General features: G+C 43.7%; 1 pseudogene; it reads left to right on the forward strand.

The window, feature by feature from the left end:
- Positions 1–16539: 16539 nt before the first annotated feature.
- On the forward strand, positions 16540–16648 carry LOC146830177 (5S ribosomal RNA; annotated as a pseudogene).
- Positions 16649–19885: the final 3237 nt, after the last annotated feature.

Consider the following 19885-nt stretch of genomic DNA (forward strand, 5'->3'; position numbering starts at 1 on the left):
AAGGAGTGAGCCCATGCACTTTAGCTCTGGTTAGCAGAGGTAAAGTGCTCAGAGTCCATGGAGGAGGAAAGCAAAATGTTTGGGGAAGACCACCCGAGGGCTGGCAGATCTATCATAGTATGTCACTTCAGAAGTAATCAGCATCTTATCCTTCTGAGCTAAATAGAGTGTGCATCAGAATGCTGGCCCGATGGGCCTGGCCAGCCATCCATCCTTCCAAGATTGATACAGTTTGTATCAGAGTCCTGGCACGAGAGGCCTAGTCAGCAACTTAGCCTTCTGAGCTCGATAAAGTGTGCATCAGAGTGCTGGCACGAGGGGCCTAGTCAGCATCTTATCCTCCTGAGCTTGATAGAGTGTGCATCAGAGTGCTGGTACGACAGATCTTGTCCGCCCTCCGCCCTTCCAAGGTTGATAGAGTGTGCATCAGAGTGCTGGCACGAAGGGCTATTCAGACCCCCTTCATTCTGAGGTGCATGAGTATTCTGGCAATCTTCTGCATGCTTACAACAGCAAGATTGTCTGCAGGAGGGATGACGGGACTTGCTAGCCTCCCACCCTTCCGAGCTTGATACATTGTGCATCAAAGTGGCGGCACGATGGGCCTAGTGAGCCTCCCATCCTTCCGAGTTCGATACAGTGTTCTGTGTCGTGATGACTACATAGATAGACAGATAGACAGACAGACAGACAGACAGACATACAGACAGATAGATTGCTAGATAGATTGTATTGTATTGTATTGTATTTATATAGCGCTTGTTAGAAGGAAAACAACTCGTACAATAAGGGCTCAAAGTAAAATAATACAAACATAGAAGACATGCCACCAAGCCTTTTAGGTCACGTGCACTGTTTTCATCATCCTGTTTAAGGACAGTCACTAACAATCATACCATTTCTTGCATTTGTAAATACATTACAATGAACAGATTTGGTGATTTATTTTAACAATATGCCCCGAGAAAATCAACATTCGTTCTCTTTTTGTTTTAACCCTGTATGAATTTGATGGCACCTCGGCTTTAGAGCAGAAAGGTGCATTTCCAACAGCAGCTTTGCTCGGTGCGCAGCTGCTTCTGCCTGCTAGAGCCGAGGCTCGCTTCTCCTGGGGTGGGCGGGGCAGCTGGAGGCTCGTCCGAGATTGCCAATAGGCAGGACCTCCGGAGTCTGCCGAAGGGCAGGGGATACCCGATCCCGTGGGGATACCACATATTATACAACACCGGCGTTATTTCAGTAATAGGTAAAAGCGTTCTGTGTCAGCTAACGTCCAATGTATAGTAAATGTATGTGAGCCACCACGGGGAGATTAGATGAGCAGCGCAAGTCAAAATGCAATCACATGCAACCCTAAATATAAATCTCCCACGTCCCGGAGTTCAACAGCCAACATAGAGTAAATATGTCAGGTTAACGCAAAAAAACAAAAACAAATCTGTGCTTGAAAATGTACTTCCCTTCGCTTATGTTCATTGTGTAAGATTGTGACATACAGGCGTTAGACGTGCAACATATGATAAATACGGGCAGCCATGTGCAGCATTGGTGATATGCCTCTGTCAGCGGCCTCCCACAGGGGGCCATTCCAAACGGGCGGCCCTTTAGTGCCATTTGGGCACAAACACCACCCTACTGGCTAAGGGTTGGACTCAGGGAAGGAGTCCTTCGCCTTGGCGCGCTAGGCTCGTCACTTCCAGCGCACAGAGGTCGGGGGAGGGTACTTATACCTCCACCCACCTCTCTGGCGTCCTCTTTGCGCCAGTCACGCCGTCTCTGTGACTGCCCTTGATGTCGGTGGACACGCCCCCGGGATCTCCAGGAGCTGTCTCTGGTGAGTGCTTTTCACCCCTGCCCCCTAGGCTAAGTGGCAAAGCGCGGTCATTGCCGCGGTAGCCATGGGGGGGGACAGCCCCCGGGGTGCTCAAGGCAGCGGCCCCCTCACCTGGTCATGCCCGGCACACTGCAGACCGGGGAGAGGGCAGGAGGGGGACGGAGGCTTAGAACGCCTCACCAGTCCGGTGTGTCCTGGGATCCGACATGGCATGGGTCAAGTGTGTTGGGAGGGGGGGGAGGCCAGCGGGGTTCTCCTCCTTCCCTCCGGCTCAGACCAGTGGCTCCGGCCCGCGAGGGCTCGAGGTTGCCACGCTGAGAGTGGTTGGGTTCATATTGAGAGCGTGGTGCGGGCGCTTGCCTGCGGAGAGAGCCATCATGCCCTCCAGGCTTTGGTCTTCACTTTCATTCCTTTGCACGCAGAATGTCTCCTTTCATAGATTTCTATTTTTGTACGCACACAGGCCCGACTATTGGGTTGCCTGTCACGGCTTGCAAAGTGTATCGGAATCAGTAATTTATTCAGTGCACGCACTGTTCCTGGTTCCTCGCTCGACGCCAGTGTCCGTTTCCGGGGGCGCGACCGCTGGTGGCGTGGTTAGTGTACGGTCGGGGCATCCTGGGTTGTGATGGAGGCCCGGGTGTCAACATGCGGCACAGGGGAGGGGGTGCGGGGTCCGCGGGCTGCCGGCGCTCGTAGGCTGCCCCCGCCCCATCATGCATGCCTCCGCCATAGCAGGGATCGCAGCAAGACTTTGCCGCCCACCCCCCCCTCACAGGCAACGACGGGGTTGCCGCAAGAGGTCAGCATGGCGTCATCGCCTCATTGCTGCCAGCTGAAAGTTCGTGCATAATCCGGGTGAAACGGGGAGAGCAGGTTGCTGGGAGTACTGCGTCCTGTGTCTGGATTTCCTCAGTGTCGCAGGGAAGCCGCCGATTAGCAACCAGGCGCTGCAGTGCTAGCTTCCTTGCAACATCATTATCAGAGAACTGCATCCACAAGCCATTGCCAATGTAATACCTCCTGCAAAAGGAATGACAGATCCCTGCCAGGCAGTGGCCTGTTGAGAGGCATGCATGGGTAACCAGAGCAGTCGCAAGAGGTGTGGAGCAGGGGAACTGGGGTATGGCGCCATCGTCGGGCTCGCAACCACTTTGTGCATGTTCTTTGGTTTACCCTGAAAGTTGAACTGTTATTATAAAATGGCATTTGACCTCCTCGCGCGTGGCCCCAGTGGATCGGAGGGCTCCAGGGCAGGTGGCACTCATTCCAGACCGGCGTGGCCTTCCGAGGGCCCGGTCTGGCTTGACTTCCCCGCGGATCCGGGGGAGGGGCACTGGGGGTTGGTACCTGTGCCCGTGGTGGAGCAGGTAAAACAAAATTTAGTATACCTTCTCTATTTTGCATGAAAATTCTAATTACCTAATCATTCTAATTATTAACCTGTACTAATGGTGTGGAAATTTGGTATTAACCAACTTTACACTTTAGTAAACACAAATTACACACGGGAATAAAGAGCAAATTGCATGGCAAATAACCCTAATTAATAACTGTGGTATGCATACTAACAATAGATAGTGTTGATATAGAAAATTGCAAGGTTACATTGCTTTTGTGTGATGTTTTGCGTTCCTGTTAGGACGAAATGGTGAGTAATATTGCTTTAAATGTTGCTATAAGCTAGGAAAATACTAATATATAAAGGGATTAGTGTGGGTTTAACATTAGAATCTTCATTTTCGCATATTAATTATTCTTTTGTGTTTGTTTCGCTTGAGTTGGCATTCGGGCCTACTAAGCCGCAATATCCAAAATGGAGTTCGGAAGTGGCCACCATTGTGTGAGCGCGATGCCTACTGTGCAGACTCGGATGGCTCTGAAGATCTCCAGGCGACCTCTAACCGTAAAACGATGTGTTCCTTGTCAAGGATAGGAACGTGGAGGATTGCCAAGACCCAGCCAGTGTGAATGACTGAAAATACAATAGCGACCTGTACCCGGAGGTTTACATGTTGTTACTTCGGAACTTTCGCTTAAGAAACCGATGAAAGCTTACAAATTTGGGAGGTGTCGTTTTCTGTTCCATGAGAAACAAAAACTCTTGGGAAAGTCACCACTTATTGCAAATATAGGGGGATTTAGCCAATCAGAAACATTCCCAAGTCAAGAAAATGTAGCATGTTATCCAGAAATGATTATACAAAGGGGCTTGTGAAGAAGGGTGTAGACTAGTGTGTTCCAGAAGGGTGTATTGAACTTTCGTGATCGATTTGCTTGCAGGATTGTATGGTCCTTTGGATATCTTTGGGACTGTGTCGTGCCGAGCGAAAATAACTTTTTCGGAATTATTTGAGGTTTAGCCTGCATTCGATTGGGACGATTTCACCCGAAGGAATTTGATTTATGCAGAGCTAACAGGGTTTAAGAAAGGGTCATCGATATCAAGATGTAGGTAAATATAATTGTCATGCTAATTGATGTTGAATAATCAAATTTGAACTCTGTGTTGACCGAAGTTGATTATGCAAATGAAAGCGAATTAATTAGATAAACTAAACATTGATTAACAGAAAATTAGTTTGTGATTCTTTAAGTAAGGTATTGATTAAAGATTCCAAGACTTTAAATGTGTTTTAGCTGGTTCTAAATCACCATCAAGCAGTCCAACTAATTGGTCCATCGACCAAGTGGTGGAGTGCCTTGATGTTAAGGTTAGGATTCTATAGGTACTGATGTGTGTATATATGTATATATATATTCACTGAAAAAACCATAGGTTTCACACATGTTATAGTTAGCGGAAATTTTACTGATAAAAAACCAGTGAAATTCCCCCGTTATAGTTAGTGTAGGCAACTATAACTCACGCGACCGCAATCCTCTGCTGATGCTAATACTGTATTTAGACACTTATTTGCCCATGTCTTCTTCCATACATTTTTAGCTATACATATATTTCAAATATTTTTTTTTCATAAAGACACATATGTCATCAGCAGAAGATTGCGGTCGCGTGAGTTATAGTTGCCTACACTAACTATAACGGGGGAATTTCACTGGTTTTTTATCAGTAAAATTTCCGCTAACTATAACATGTGTGAAACCTATGGTTTTTTCAGTGAATTTGCAAGGTTTTTTAAATGCTAATTCCTAACTATAACGTGTGTGAAACCTATGGTTTTTTCAGTGAATTTGTACGGTTTTTTAAATGCTAAGTTACTTTACGCCATTCGTGGCGTGCGCGCCCACTTAACGCAGTTCGTTCCGTGCGCGCACGGTGCGCTTCGCGCACCGTGCGCGCACAGTATGCACGCGGTGCGCTTCGCGCACCGCGCGCCCACTTTACGCAGTTAGTGCCGTGCACGCACGGTGGGCACGCGGTGCGCTACGCGCACCGCGTGCCCACGTTACGCTAGATGGGCCATGTACGCAAGATGCGCTTTGCGCACATGGAGGACATATGATGCACTTCGTTTTGAAAGGTAATATTTTAATTTTTCGTAATTTTTATAAGCCATGCACAAATGGTGCCCTTCGGACATCATTTGCACACGGGGTGGAGAGAGTGTTGTTAATTTTTTCTTTTATTATTTTTGTTTAAAATATTGTGGTTTTTCACACCTCAAATAAGCCCTGCACCTTTGATGGCCTGCAGCCACCAAAAGCACAGGGGGTGGGGAGAGTGTGGATAGTGTTTTTTTTTTTTACATTTTTTACCGTACGCGTACGGTAAGCGTAATCGGCGAAATTAGCGAAAAAATAAAAATTGCATTTTTGGCCTTGGGGGGTCGTCGGGGACTCCCTCAACATGGCTATGTGTGTTGGAGCTGTCTAAACAGCCCCTTTATATGTTTATTGGTTTTATTTAACAACATAGCTCTCAGTGCGAGAGAGAAAATGGCGGCCGCCGCTTCCTGGTTTCGGCTGTTTCGAATGTTTACTAAGATCTAAGAGCCAATCAGAATCGCGCTCGCGCACGCCACCGTACGCGTACGGTAAGCTTACGGTAAGCTGGCTCAGATATATATATTGATTTAAAGGCTATTTTCTCAGAATCTACTGAACAGATTTACACCAAACCTACAAAAGGCACTTCCTTGACCTGAGGACTACCTCTCTGCCAAATTTCTAGTAATTCTGTTCAGCCGTTCGGGCTGTAGCCCTGTCTAAAGGTCCTATGGAAAAATGCATGGGAAAAACGCGTTTTGGGGCCCCCTTTTATCTCAGCCCCCGCTTGACGAATCCCCCCGAGACTTTCAGGGTAGGAGCGGAGCGTAGCGCCCCACCTATTTTGAGAAATTCGCGAGGATTCGTCGACCGGCGCCAAAGTTATTCAAAATAGAATGTTGCGGATTTCCTATGGAAAAGGGGTCCTAACTATAACTACCTACTGGCGACCGCCAGTAGGTAATATATATATATATATATTTTCTACTGGCGGTTGCCAGTAGATAGTTATAGTTAGGACCTATTTTCCATAGGAAATCCGCAACATTCTATTCCCAATAAGTCTGGCGCCGGTTGATGAATCTTCGCGAAATTTTCCAAACTTTTGGCCAGCTCCGCTCCGCTCCTACCCTGAAAGTTTCGTGGTGATTCCTCAAGCGGGGGCTGAGAAGAACGCGTTTTCCCCATGCAATTTCCCATAGGATCTGTTGTCGCAGCTACAGCCCGAACCGCTGAACGGAATTACACTAAATTTGGCAAAGAGGTAGTCCTCAGTTCAGACTCGTGCCTTTTGCATAAATGGTGTGAATCCGTTCAGTAGTTCCTGAGAAAATTAGAGTTAAAAGTAGATATATATCTATGGCCGGGGAGGATCCGCGGACCCTACCTGAACCGAGCGCGCACCCTCCCGATCGCGCGCTGAATGCTAATTGGCTGTCGAGTGTCTGTCTACATTCGAAACCAGGAACTGTTGGCGGCCATTTTTTGCCTCGGTAGAAGCGAGGCTGAAGAAGCAAGGGGAATAAGTGTGTAAAACATATAAAGGGCGCAGAGTGGAAATACCTTGACCCTCTAGAGGTGCTTAGGGGGTCCCAGAAGGACCCCCTGGGGCCCCCTTTTTTAAAAAAAAACGGCAAAATGCACGCAGGGTGCGCGCATCCTATCGCGTTGGGTGCACGGATTCTCTCGCGTTGGGTGCGCGGATCCAAGGAAAAAAAAAATGAAAAAAGACAAGAAATCATTGGTTGTATGACAACTTCCTACACTGAAAGGTAGGGTGTATATTTCTGTTTTTTAAAGGCATGATTCTTATTGGTTAACAAAAACTGATTGTAAGGAACATTATATATGATAAGCTGATATGTTGAAAAGTCAAGCACACTTGCTGTCTTGTTTAGCAACATTGTGTGCTGAACTTGTGACCTGTGTGCTCAGTGCAGTGTTCCATGACCTGTTTCTATGGTAACAGGCAGAAGGCAGATTGGGGGAAGGGTTGAAATGTATTTCATTTGGAAAGGGTTGAAATGTTTAACCAATAGAAATGTGTGTTTGCTTTTGAATTTATGTGTGAAGGATTGTGGTTTGATGTTTACATGTATATGTGTGGAAAATGAAAGGGAAACTTTTCCATCCTTTGTTTTTGCTGAGAGGTGCACAGTGCAGAGATTCTGTAAAAGAAAATCTGGTGTGTGACTGATATACTTCTTAATCTACAAAACAACTTGAAAGGTGAGTTATTTAATTGTGAGGGGATGTATGTAGACTATTTTGATTTTAATCAGACTAATGTATTTCTCCTGCTAAAGTGTAGGGAGTACTTTTTTTCTCTACAACCTTATTGACAGTGTGTGTGCATGTAGACACCATTCTGTGATAAGCATTTGTGTTTTTCATGTATTTGCAGACAGATAACTGTGCTGTTTTTATATTTTGGTAGAATTAGAAACCAGTCATTGTTTATGAATTTGTGAAATGAGTTATGTTTCTATATTGAAATGTAGTACTCCTTCTAGATTAAGAAATGTGTTTTGGTATAGTGCAAGGGATAGTGTTGCTTGTCTAGAATCACACAGTGAGTATGTGTGCATTTGGGAACCACTGTGAGAGAAGGATTGAGTAACATCGTGTATTTGCTGACAGATAACTGTTTTAAAACCTGTCATGTTGTCAAGTTTTAGTAGCATTAGAAGCCAGTCTTTGCTTATGCGTTGATTAAATGAGTTAGGCTTTGACACAAAAGTGCAGCCTTGAAATATGTAGATTGTGTGCAGTTCCCTTACCACTTCCACTGTAGTGAATGAGTGTTGGTGAACTCCTAGGGATAGTGGTGCTTGTCTGGAATCACACTGTGAGTTAGTGTGCATTTGGGAACCACTGTGAGAGAAGCATTTGGTAACATCGTGTATTTTCAGACAGATAACTTTTTTAAAACCTGTCATGTTGTCAAGTTTTAGTAGCATTAGAAGCCAGTCTTTGCTTATGCGTTGATTAAATGAGTTAGGCTTTGACACAAAAGTGCAGTCCTGAAATATGACGATTGTGTGCAGTTCCCTTACCACTTCCACAGTAGTGAATGATTTTTGGTAAACTCCTAGGTATAGTGGTTGTTGTCTAGAATCACACTGTGAGTCTGTGTGCTTTTGGGAACCACTGTGAGAGAAGCATTTGGTAACATTGTGTATTTGGTGACAGATAACTCTTTTAAAACCTGTCATGTTGTCAAGTTTTAGTAGCATTAGAAGCCAGTCTTTGCTTATGCATTGATAATATGATTCATGCTTTGACACTAATGTGCTGTACTTTAATATGTAGATTGTGTGTAGTCTCCTTACCCCTTGCACAGTAGTGAATGAGTTTTGGTAAGCTGCTAGGGATAGTGTTGCTTGTCTAGAATCACACTGTGAGTCTGTGTGCATTTGGGAACCACTGTGAGAGAAGCTTTTGGTAACATTGTGTATTTTCTGGCAGATAACTCTTTTAAAATCTGTCATTTTGTCAAGTTTTAGTAGCATTAGAAGCCAGTCTTTGCTTATGCGTTGATTGAATGAGTCATGCTTTGACACTAATGTGCTGTACTTAAATATGTAGATTGTGTGCAGTACCCTTACCTCTTCTTGACTAGAGAATGAGTTTTGGTAAACTGCTAGGGATAGTGTTGCTCGTCTAAAATCCCACTGTGAGTCTGTGTACATTTGGGTAAGGATTGTGATAGAAGCATTTGGTAACATGGTGTATTTGCTGACAGATAACTGTTTTAAAATCGGTCATGTTGTCAAGTGTTAGTAGCTTTAGAAGCTATTCTTTGCTTATGCATTGAAAAAATGAGTCAGGGTTTGACACTAAAGTGCAGTACCATGTACTATTCTCTTCACTGTGCCAGAACTCAAAATTTAAAAGTTTTACCCAGGCACTGTCCTAGCAGTAGTCTGATGATTTAGTCAGTTTCCAAGTACTCATGTTGTGAACCATACATTACCACATAGACTGCTTCAAATGTCTATGCAGTATGCATGCAGTCTTCTAACATACTATACACTTGTCTTTCACATCTTCAACTCCCTAGTCAGTATCCATACAGTCCAACAAACATCCTGTCACTCCCTTTGCACTCCTCTAGTGACCCATTCAGTACCAAGTACTAATCCATTCACTGTGTCAAAAGCCAACCACTTATAAATTCACTCAGGCACTCTCTTTGCTGTACTCTAATCATTCCATCAGTTCCCAAGTACTCATGCAGTGAGCCAGGCCTTAGCACATAGACTGCTTCAAATGCCTATTCACTATGCATGCAGGCCTCTAACCACCTACACACTTGTCTTTCACACCTTCAATTCCCCAGTCAGTATTCATACACTTCTAGCAAACACCCTGTCACTCACCCAGTGTGTCTCCTTATAGTACTGTAATCATTTAGTCGGTTAGCATGTAGTCTTTTAGTGAGGTAGGCTTTAGGGCATGAACTGCTTCAAAGTAGTATGCACTATGCATGTAGTGTTTTAACGATCGTCACACTTGTGGTTCAGGGCTATAGTTTCCTAGTCAGTTTTTATATAAAATGTGTTTGTACAGTAATGGAATAGTATAAATTTGAAAGTTATTAATATACATTTATTTGTGATTCTTTTTTACAGATACAGAACAGGAGTGTTTCTCATCCGTTTGCACTCTTCTCGTGCAAGATTGTTTGGATGAAGTGTCCTTCGGTGTTTCATCATACTTGCCGTGCCGTACGAATATTTCTTGTTAGGATCCCCTTGCAACAGAACTCTTTTGCAAATCTTGCACGTGACCAAGGTGGCATTGATCTTTATTTGCCCCTCGGGAAAAGTAAAAAACTTCCACACCACTGAAGGAAAACGTTGTAGGCGTGGTGCGTCCTCCAAAAATTCATCCTTAGATTCGGTGAATATTTTAAAGCGACAACATTTACAGTTTTTGTAAGTTAAACTTATAAAATTTTGTTAGCTGTAAGCATTTTATATATCTGTGATTTGTATCTTGTGGTATTTTGTTGAGAATAGCATGTTGTTTTTTTTTTAACAATCTTTTTGATTGTTTTTTTTTTGCCCGCTGTTAAGTGATGAGTACGATTGAAATCACTATTTTTAGTGAAATTTAATATATTCTGAGAACAGCAAAAAAGGCAAACAACTTACTTTGTGGAAATTATGCTATGTTGTAAAAAATTATTATTACATGTTATAATTTTTTTTTCCTTTTCTTTCACAGATCCAAATTTTAAAATAAGCAATTTATATGAATTTAGATTCCAATGAAAATCAGAAAAAAATGTATACCCTTTTTTATTCCTATTACTGCGAAGGTAAGTTTAACTAAGTCTCAATATGCAGAATGAGGAGGTCTGCAAGAAGCTACAAAGTTGAAACACGTTTCTAAAAACACTCTGTTTATACCTATGTAGTTTTGAAATCTGACCATAATCAGATATCATGTGACCTGCAGAAAAAGAGATTTGAGGGGTTTATAATATTTCCCATTGTAGCTATTGAAGGACCGCAATTATTTCAATCATTCTTCTTTGAACATCTTTGCAGACAAAACTCTGTGCTTACCTTCTATCATTCGCAAGGAATTTTAAAACCGGAAATATGTCACTTTTTGTAACATAGTTATTGCGCAAGACACTCTTTCATATTTACAAAGAGAGGAAAAGGCACTCTGTGCACTTTTTATACTCCATGTAAATACAACCTCATCATGCACACCACTTTGCGTTGAAAGGGTGTTCTATAAGTGTTGTTGTGCATGATTGCACTGAATATTCATAGAACAAGACACGTCTAGATTTATCAGAAATTATAATTCTCGATATGTCTGTGAATGCTGCACCATTCTATAATTGGTGTAGGAAAGCACAACAAGGAGAATTGTTTTCATTTCTCCACATTTTTATATCTTCAATGCATGCTAAAATGTTCAGCATACATTGAAGGAGAAAAATGCATTTTCTCATTGTTTTTGTGCAGGAAGGTGTGTCTTCCTGCAGAAAAACAAACAGCACATGACACAGATATCCTTGCACTATGGTGCAAGGGTGCCTGTGTCACCACATGGCTGCAGTTTAAGCAGCGTGCAGAGAGAAGCATAGATTTGCAACATATTTATGTACATATGTTGCATCCCTGTGCTTCGTAAGTACTACAGCACACTGCAGTTAAAGAGGTTACTGTGTGATGCTGCAGCACTTCCTTATAGTTCTGCACTTATACATTCACCATACGCTACTAATGCATTCATTCAGTTAATTACGTACTACACATACATTCATCTAAACTTTCACACACTAACAAAGAAATTTAGCTTTTTTTTCTTCTTTCTTCTTTTATATTTTTTTGTGGGGTTTTCTAACAATTTTGTGATTTTTTGGGTTTTTCTGGGGAAAAAAAAAAAAATACAGGAGGAACCAAACAATGAAATTCAGGGAACAAAAAAAAACCTAGCAAATGTGACTTTGTTGCCCCGGGGGCAGATCAGATCGATCGACTGCTCACCGTAGCACAAAGTCGCATTGCATTTAGTGCAGAGCACGTTTAAAAATTGAAATTGAGGACGGATGTCCAAGTTTTGGGCTGATGGATGCACTCTTGAAGTGCTCGGCTGCGATGAGGTGGAAGGCGCAGGAGTGTTTCTCATCCGTTTGCACTCTTGTCATGCAAGATTGTTTGGATGAAGGGTCCTTAGCTGCTTCATCATACTAGCCGTGCCGTACGAGTATTTCTTGTTAGGATCCCCTCGCGACAGCACTCTTTTGCAAATCTTGCATGTGACCAAGGTGGCATTGGTCTTATTCTGCCCCTCGGGAAAAGTAAAAAATTTCCACACCACTGAAGAAAAACGTTCTTTGCGTGGTGCCTCCTCCAAAAATTCATCCTCAGATGTATGAGGAGATGCAGGTGATGCCTGCTGCCCTGAAGCCATTTTTAGTTGAAAAAAGTTAGAGCTAAGTGTAAACTTAGTCTAAAAATCTTCTTCTCTGCAAAGAGATTCTCCTCCAAAGAAGGTCAAAGAAGAATGATTCAATTGGGTGGGGTCTTTCAATAGTTAGAACAGGAAGTGTAATGAACCAATCAAATCTCTTTAATGCTGGTCTCATGGGATCCGCGCACCCTGCGCTTACGCATCACGCACCCAGCGCGCATCCGCGAAATTGAATTAATAAAAATTATAGCTTTAGATGTAAAAATATATTAGACTAGTTTAGAGTTTGTCTTTAATTAATATTCACATGAAATACATATATATATGTTTTTTTATATGTTAAATATTTCGTGGGGTCCTGCGCACCTACCGCGTCATGGACTCAGATGACGCATCGCGAAAGCGCGTAAACGTCGCGTTGCGTACATCGAACGTGTCGCGTATAGGCTGGGAGTCGCATACCGGTCGCATTGCAATCGCGCACTAAACACGTACCCAACGCATACCATGCGTGGATGCTAACGCGTAGGGATCGAGAACGGTGCGCTTAGGGTGCGTGGATCCAAAAACATGTACAAAAATATATAAAATAAAGTTTTGAACATATAGTTAAAGAAATATTTTTTTAAATATGTTTGAAAAAGCCAATAAAAACAAATAATATTTTTTAATTTTTAAAAGAATTAATTAAAAAAAAGTTTAACAAATGGTGATAAAAAAGAATTTCAAAAAAACACAATTAATGAAATTGACACACTGAATTTGAAAAATATAGAAATCCAATGAAAATCATTAAACATGATATCTTTAGAGATAAGTTATAGATAGGAATTAGCATTTAAAAAACCTTTGAAATTCACTGAAAAAAACAAAGGTTTCAGGGGCGTTATAGTTAGGAATTGGCATTTAAAAAACCTTAGAAATTCACTAAAAAACCATAGGTTTCAGGGACGTTATAGTTAGTTGGACATTTCACTCATACAAAACCCTAGAAATTCCCCTGTTATAGTTAGTTCAGCTAACTATAACTCTCGCCCCCGCAATGCACTGCTGATGACGTCACATATTACATCACTCATGACATGGTCAGTGACATCACTAATGACATCTCAAATGACATCACTGATGACATCACTGATGACGTCATCCATGTGATAAATTAGTGCATCTTCTCACACCCTAATATAACCTTTGATACACCGACTCAAAATTTCAGACGGACATTTTGAAAACCATAGATACTCCAATACCAATAACTACACACCCACTCATTGACTCTTAGGTCTACATACATCTCCACTCACTCACCTGCACAGTCACTCATACTTACAGTCACTCCGTACAGGACTATCATATGCATTTATACACCTATATAGACACTCACACACCGCCAATCATCCATTGAGGTACTGACACACCTAGTCAGTCATGCAAATAATTAATCACAGTCCAATTTACTCACCTATACAGTTAAACACACTCAAGTTCACTTATTCATAAACATACTAACAAATTCTGACGCTCTTATACAATTACTGATGCAAGCACACACTCATCCATACAGCCACACCCGCAATCACACACTCTCACATATAGATAGTTATATACTCTTACACACATATACACTGCGTTTCACATATGTAGTTACTGACACATGTACAACTGAGATATACATTCAATCACTAACACACCCTTATATACAGTCACCCAACCATACAGTCCATCACAGTTGCACTCTTAAAACCATGCACCAATAGCATCACCCACTCACACATCTATGCACAGAGTCACACATACCCTACCCACACAAACACTCAGGCACCCGTACAGATACTCAGACAACCAATCAATAACCCATATAGACACTCATATAGCTATTCACAAAACCAAGCAGCCACTTATACACCAACACACAGACACATACAGACATTCACACAGTTCAGTCACTAGTCTGGAGTAAGATACATTTAATGACTCACTTATAGAGTCAGTTACGCACCTAGAAAATCATCCATTCACACACTTATACACCCACTCATTCTTCCACAGGCCTTTCACTATAAATATATAAAACATATTTAAACTTTACAGAAACACACAGTCACTGGATGACGTCATCAGTGATGTCATCAGTGATGTCATTTGAGATGTCATCAGTGATGTCATCAGTGATGTCACTGACCATGTCATGAGTGATGTAATATGTGACGTCACCAGCAGTGCATTGCGGGGGCGCGAGTTATAGTTAGCTGAACTAACTATAACAGGGGAATTTCTAGGGTTTTGTATGAGTGAAATATCCAACTAACTATAACGTCCCTGAAACCTATGTTTTTTTAGTGAATATATATATATATACATATATATTCACTGAAAAAACCATAGGTTTCACACATGTTATAGTTAGCTGTACATTTCACTCGTAAAAAAACAATGAAATTCCCCCGTTATAGTTAGTGCAGGCAACTATAACTCACGCGACCGCAATCCTCTGCTGATGCTAATACTGTATTTAGACACTTATTTGCCCATGTCTTCTTCCATTAAATTTTAGCTATACATATATTACAAATATTTTTTTTTCATAAAGACACATATGTCATCAGCAGAAGATTGCGGTCGCGTGAGTTATAGTTGCCTGCACTAACTATAACGGGGGAATTTCATTGGTTTTTTACGAGTGAAATGTACAGCTAACTATAACATGTGTGAAACCTATGGTTTTTTCAGTGAATTTGCAAGGTTTTTTAAATGCTAATTCCTAACTATAACGTGTGTGAAACCTATGGTTTTTTCAGTGAATTTGTACGGTTTTTTAAATGCTAAGTTACTTTACGCCATTCGTGGCGTTGCGCGCCCAGTTAACGCAGTTAGTGCCGTGCACACACGGTGGTCACGCGGTGCGCTGCGCGCACCGCGTGCCCACATTATGCGGGATGGGCCATTTGCACACGGGGTGGGGAGAATGTGGATAATTTTTTATTTTTTAAAATTTTTACCGTACACGGACGGTAAGCGTAATCAGCGAATTTCCGAAAAAAAAAATTTTTTTGTTTTTGGCTTGAGGGTTGTTTGGGGACCCCTATATCAATGCTGGGTGGTTAGGATGTGACGAAACTGCCTCTTTAGCCATTTTTTGGCTTCGTTTTTGCTGCCCAACTCAGAGAGCGAGAGAGAAAATGGCGGCCGCCGCTTCCTGGTTTCGACGATTCGAATGTTTACTAAGATCTAAGAGCCAATCAGAATCGCGCTTGCGCACGCCACCGTACGCGTACGGTAAGCGCACCGTAAGCGCACCGTAAGCTGGCTCAGATATATATATTGATTTAAAGGCTATTTTCTCAGAATCTACTGAACAGATTTACACCAAACCTACAAAAGGCACTTCCTTGACCTGAGGACTAGCTCTCTGCCAAATTTCAAGTAATTCTGTTCAGCCGTTCGGGCTGTAGCTGTGTCTAAAGGTCCTATGGAAAAATGCATGGGAAAAACGCGTTTTGGGACCCCCCTTTTATCTCAGCCCCCGCTTGACTCATCCCCCCGAGACTTTTAGGGTAGGAGCGGAGCGTAGCGCCCCACCTATTTTGAAAAATTCGCGAGGATTCGTCGACCGGCGCCAAAGTTATTCAAAATAGAATGTTGCGGATTTCCTATGGAAACGTGGTCCTAACTATAACTACCTACTGGCGACCGCCAGTAGGTAATATATATACATATATATACATATATATATATATATACTGTAATGAACTTCCTTTCCTATAGGTAATAAGGTACCCCCACATGTGCAGCGCTTCTCTTCCTCCTGTGCGCAGATTAGAGTGAGACATATGAATGTTGGTGTTATGGGCCCCACCAATGAATGCGTGCGTGAATGAATTTGTGTGATGACGGGTCTGTGACGCAGGGAGGATATGTAAATTTGCCCCTTCGCGCTGGAAAACCCGTACCAACGGAAGGGGGTACATGTCAGTAGACCTTTGCCCAGTCTGGGGGTTGAGACTGCCCAGGTCCCGATTTTGAGTGGCAGCAGTTGCGGGCTGGGAGCTGCGGCCGCCGGAGAGTGTCTTTGTCCCAGTTGCGGGGGGCAAGAGAGCGGTATGTCTGGGCCCGCGGCCTGGTTATGCACGGGCCTGCCTTGTGCAAGTGCTAGCAGGGAACCTTATACTTAGTAAAGGGACGCCAGAAAACAGTTGTATATTATTACAGAGTATCATGTAAGGTATTCTAAGACATCCGGAATGCATTCCTCTTTTTTCAACTGACTCCTTCTTTCACCAACACTGTTCAGACGAATAAAGTGATGGGGCCCGTGGTACAGCCATACCACCCTGAGTGCGCCCGATTTCGGAAGCTAAGCAGGGTTGGGCCTGGTTGGTACTTGGATGGGAGACCACCTGGGAATACCAGGTGCTGTAGGCATTCTAAAAATCATTCATTTTGCCCTGTTAATTGTAAACTTTTTTTTATCTGGTTGGCATAACGGGTAGCGGTTCATAGCCTTTGAACGATCAGGACAACAACGGGAGGCTCACATACCAACACACCTATTGTCTGCCCAGGTATTGCACAGAGTGAAATGAGGTGTTTACGCCATCGGGTAGAACTGTCCCGCTGTTTTTGTTGCTTCTCCTTTTCCGATACAGTAATCTGTGAGCCCTGGCTCCCGCTGCGTGGAAACCCTCCTCACATGCCGGTTCATGTAGCGCAGAAATGCAGCATGGCTTCATGGCACTGAGCTGGTGACTCACAAGCTCTTCTGGGGTTCCAGTATCCGCTCAGATTGTGTGGCTTGACGGGCCACTAGGCTGTCGCATGTACCTGCTCTGGGGCTGCGACGGCAGGTGGCCCGGTGAGTGAAATCCTCCTTCAATGAGGCAACAGAACAGCAGCACTCTAGGCCGGCAATCCAGGCAGGGCGGCTGAGACCTCAGTTGTGCTAACCGAGCAGTGTCTCCCGTGCTTGATTGGGGCGCTCTTCACTGGGAGTAGCGGGATCTCTGACCTCTCTGCTAACCGCGCTGGGGATACGTTGCACAGCACCAGCGAGTGGGTGGTTTTTTAGTAGATGGGGTGAGGAGCGAGGGACACAGTGTCTATGTGCGCTCCTGTCTCGAATCACTTAGAGGAATTAGAAGATATGGGAGTCTTTTCAAGAATCGATAGTGTGTTTTCAAAAGAAAGAACATTTTTGCAGCTTAAAGTAGAGGTGCAAGAGTTTTCTCAAGTTTGTTCAATGGCTTTATTAAGTGACATGAGCACACTCGTCTTACGGGGCTAACCCTGTTCACAGATGCACCAAACCTTTCTACTTGAACATCAGACCCAAGCATGCCCTGCCCCTTGCCTAGTGCTCTGCACCACGAGCGTTATAGTGCTTCCGGAGCCTAACCATTAGCGGATGTCCCCCCCCCTGATCACCTGTATAGGGGGCGCTGGCATCTCTGTGAAGGCCTGGGCTCAGACAACTGCATCAAAGTTCAGCTGCTGGCACTGATGGGCCAGTGTCCTAACTCCCATAATGGCATGAAGATTGTTTTGGTGTGGGTTAAAACACACAACTTGATAGAGGCCTCCCGCCTCTTTGAACCGGGCTCTGAAAGTGCCATTCCTGGAAACCATGTAGAGGTGGCCCGTAGTGTTTGCTTGGCCAGGCGTTGGCTGGAGGTGTCGTGCGATTTCTTGGTGGGCTTAGCTGTGCAGGCCACCCTGCGCCCGGATTCTAACAGACTAGGACACGCAGCGACATTTGTGGGAGGCAGGCGCCAAGAGATGGGTCTTCCGATAATTCTATACCTGGTTTAGTATCCAGGCTACGGAGTGGCTGCATGACTCTCTGGTGTTGGAAGTGGTCAGTCGGTTGGCAGGCCTTCTACATCTGGGTTTCAACCTCTTGGTCACAGGTTCAGATCCCGGTAGGTCCACTCAGCATTTTTACTTCTGAAGTCGATAAAACGAGTAACATGGAGTTGAGTAACAATAAACATGTTATGCAGCGCCAAGATACCATGGGGTAAACGTGTTCCCAATTAGTCAGAAGCGGAAATTGTAAAAAACTTTGGTGAATACAGTGGGCTCACTCTGCAGTGTAGTAAGCGAGAGTGCAGCACTATTTCCATGGGGCTGTAGGGTGGCCCAGGCAACAAAGTTGATGCTGCCAAAACGGCAAAGCTTTCATTAGCGCCGCAAGTGTAGTGGCATGTGGGCCTCAGGAGAGTAACTAGCTCACTGCACCCTTACTATGTACTATGCAACCCAACTTGATGGGAGGGGGTATTTTACTTGTGCATTATCGACCATGAAGCCAAGTAGGCATCGCGGGCCTCTGCTCACACTAAAGTGGGCCAAGATCACACAAAGCATAGGATGAGAGTGCTGTGTCAGTCATATATGGCGATTTATGAGAATATGCCAGAGGTAGCGAATATGACATCACAGACTTGATCAGTGTTAATATCATGTTTCATCTTTTGTCCCAATATAGACAATAGTTACGGACAGGTTCTCTTTTGCAAAGAATAGTTATTTTCGAGTGCCGCACGTGCCTCTTTCGCAGTATAACGAGGTCTGACTCTTTAAAACGGTGAGCCCTTCACCCCCACCTGCGTCACCAGAGTCTCCAGTGGTCATTCTGCACAGTGCTTGTAGAATGTCACGTACCATTAAGGGCATGCTACTACCAAAGTTGTCCCAAAGTTGGGGTCAAACTGGGCAGAAGCAGTAAGTTGAAGTTAAAAGCACAAATAGACTACAATGTATTAAAGAACATTTGGCATTCCCAGTATTCAAGAATGGACAGGTATTGATACATATTGTTCCCCTCCTGCTCCCGCTGTCTTGTCTGCTCCCTGGTATACTAGCAGAAGTTTGGGAGGGCATGACTTCACCTAGGGCGGGGACTGGCTCAATTCGATGGACAAATCCAAATGTTTCACATTTACTAACGTGAAATTCTCAGCTGCCTGTTCATAGTTTTATTCCTATGCACAGTATTAATAATTTAAATAATCGCTGCATTGACTAGTGTGACCAGCGGACATTCACGCACCAAGGCATTTGGTTGATTTACAAACATTAATTCTTCCATCCTCCCTGACAATAATACCAAGGGGGGGCAAGAGGTAAATCTGTTGATATGTGCACTATTTGGGTGACCTGGGTCCCTATTATAAATGAACAACATTATAGTTTATTAAATTAAACACAGGAACAGGTGGTGTACAAGGTAATTTATTTTGGGGTCCTCTTATTTGTGATAAGGGAGGAAAAGTACATACCATCGATAGTACCGATGGCTTAGGGAGTGGTGAATGCTTGGTCCGCTCGCATTGGCAGGTGATTTACTCATGGGCTTAGCTTTGCATGCTACCCGCAGTGGTTTTACTGACTAGGGTGAGGCAGTGGATAGTGTTGCAAGCATGCACTCAGAGATGGGTCCTTCAATACCATTATTAATCTTAAGCTCGGTCAGTGTACAGGCCAAGGAATGGCAGCATGCCCACCGGGTGCTGGGGATGGTTTGTTGGTTGGCAGCTTTTCAGATGTTTGTCACAAGCCTGCACATGCTGTTGTTTCCGCAGAGTTTGGGGCAGGTTAGCACCCCCACCTTGTCTCCGTGGGGTTGATGGGTCTTTCGGTCAGTATGATCAAGGAGAGCAA

The sequence above is a fragment of the Triturus cristatus genome, chromosome 5_1 (genome assembly GCF_964204655.1).
Source record: "Triturus cristatus chromosome 5_1, aTriCri1.1, whole genome shotgun sequence".
Classification (NCBI taxonomy): Eukaryota; Metazoa; Chordata; class Amphibia; order Caudata; family Salamandridae; genus Triturus; species Triturus cristatus.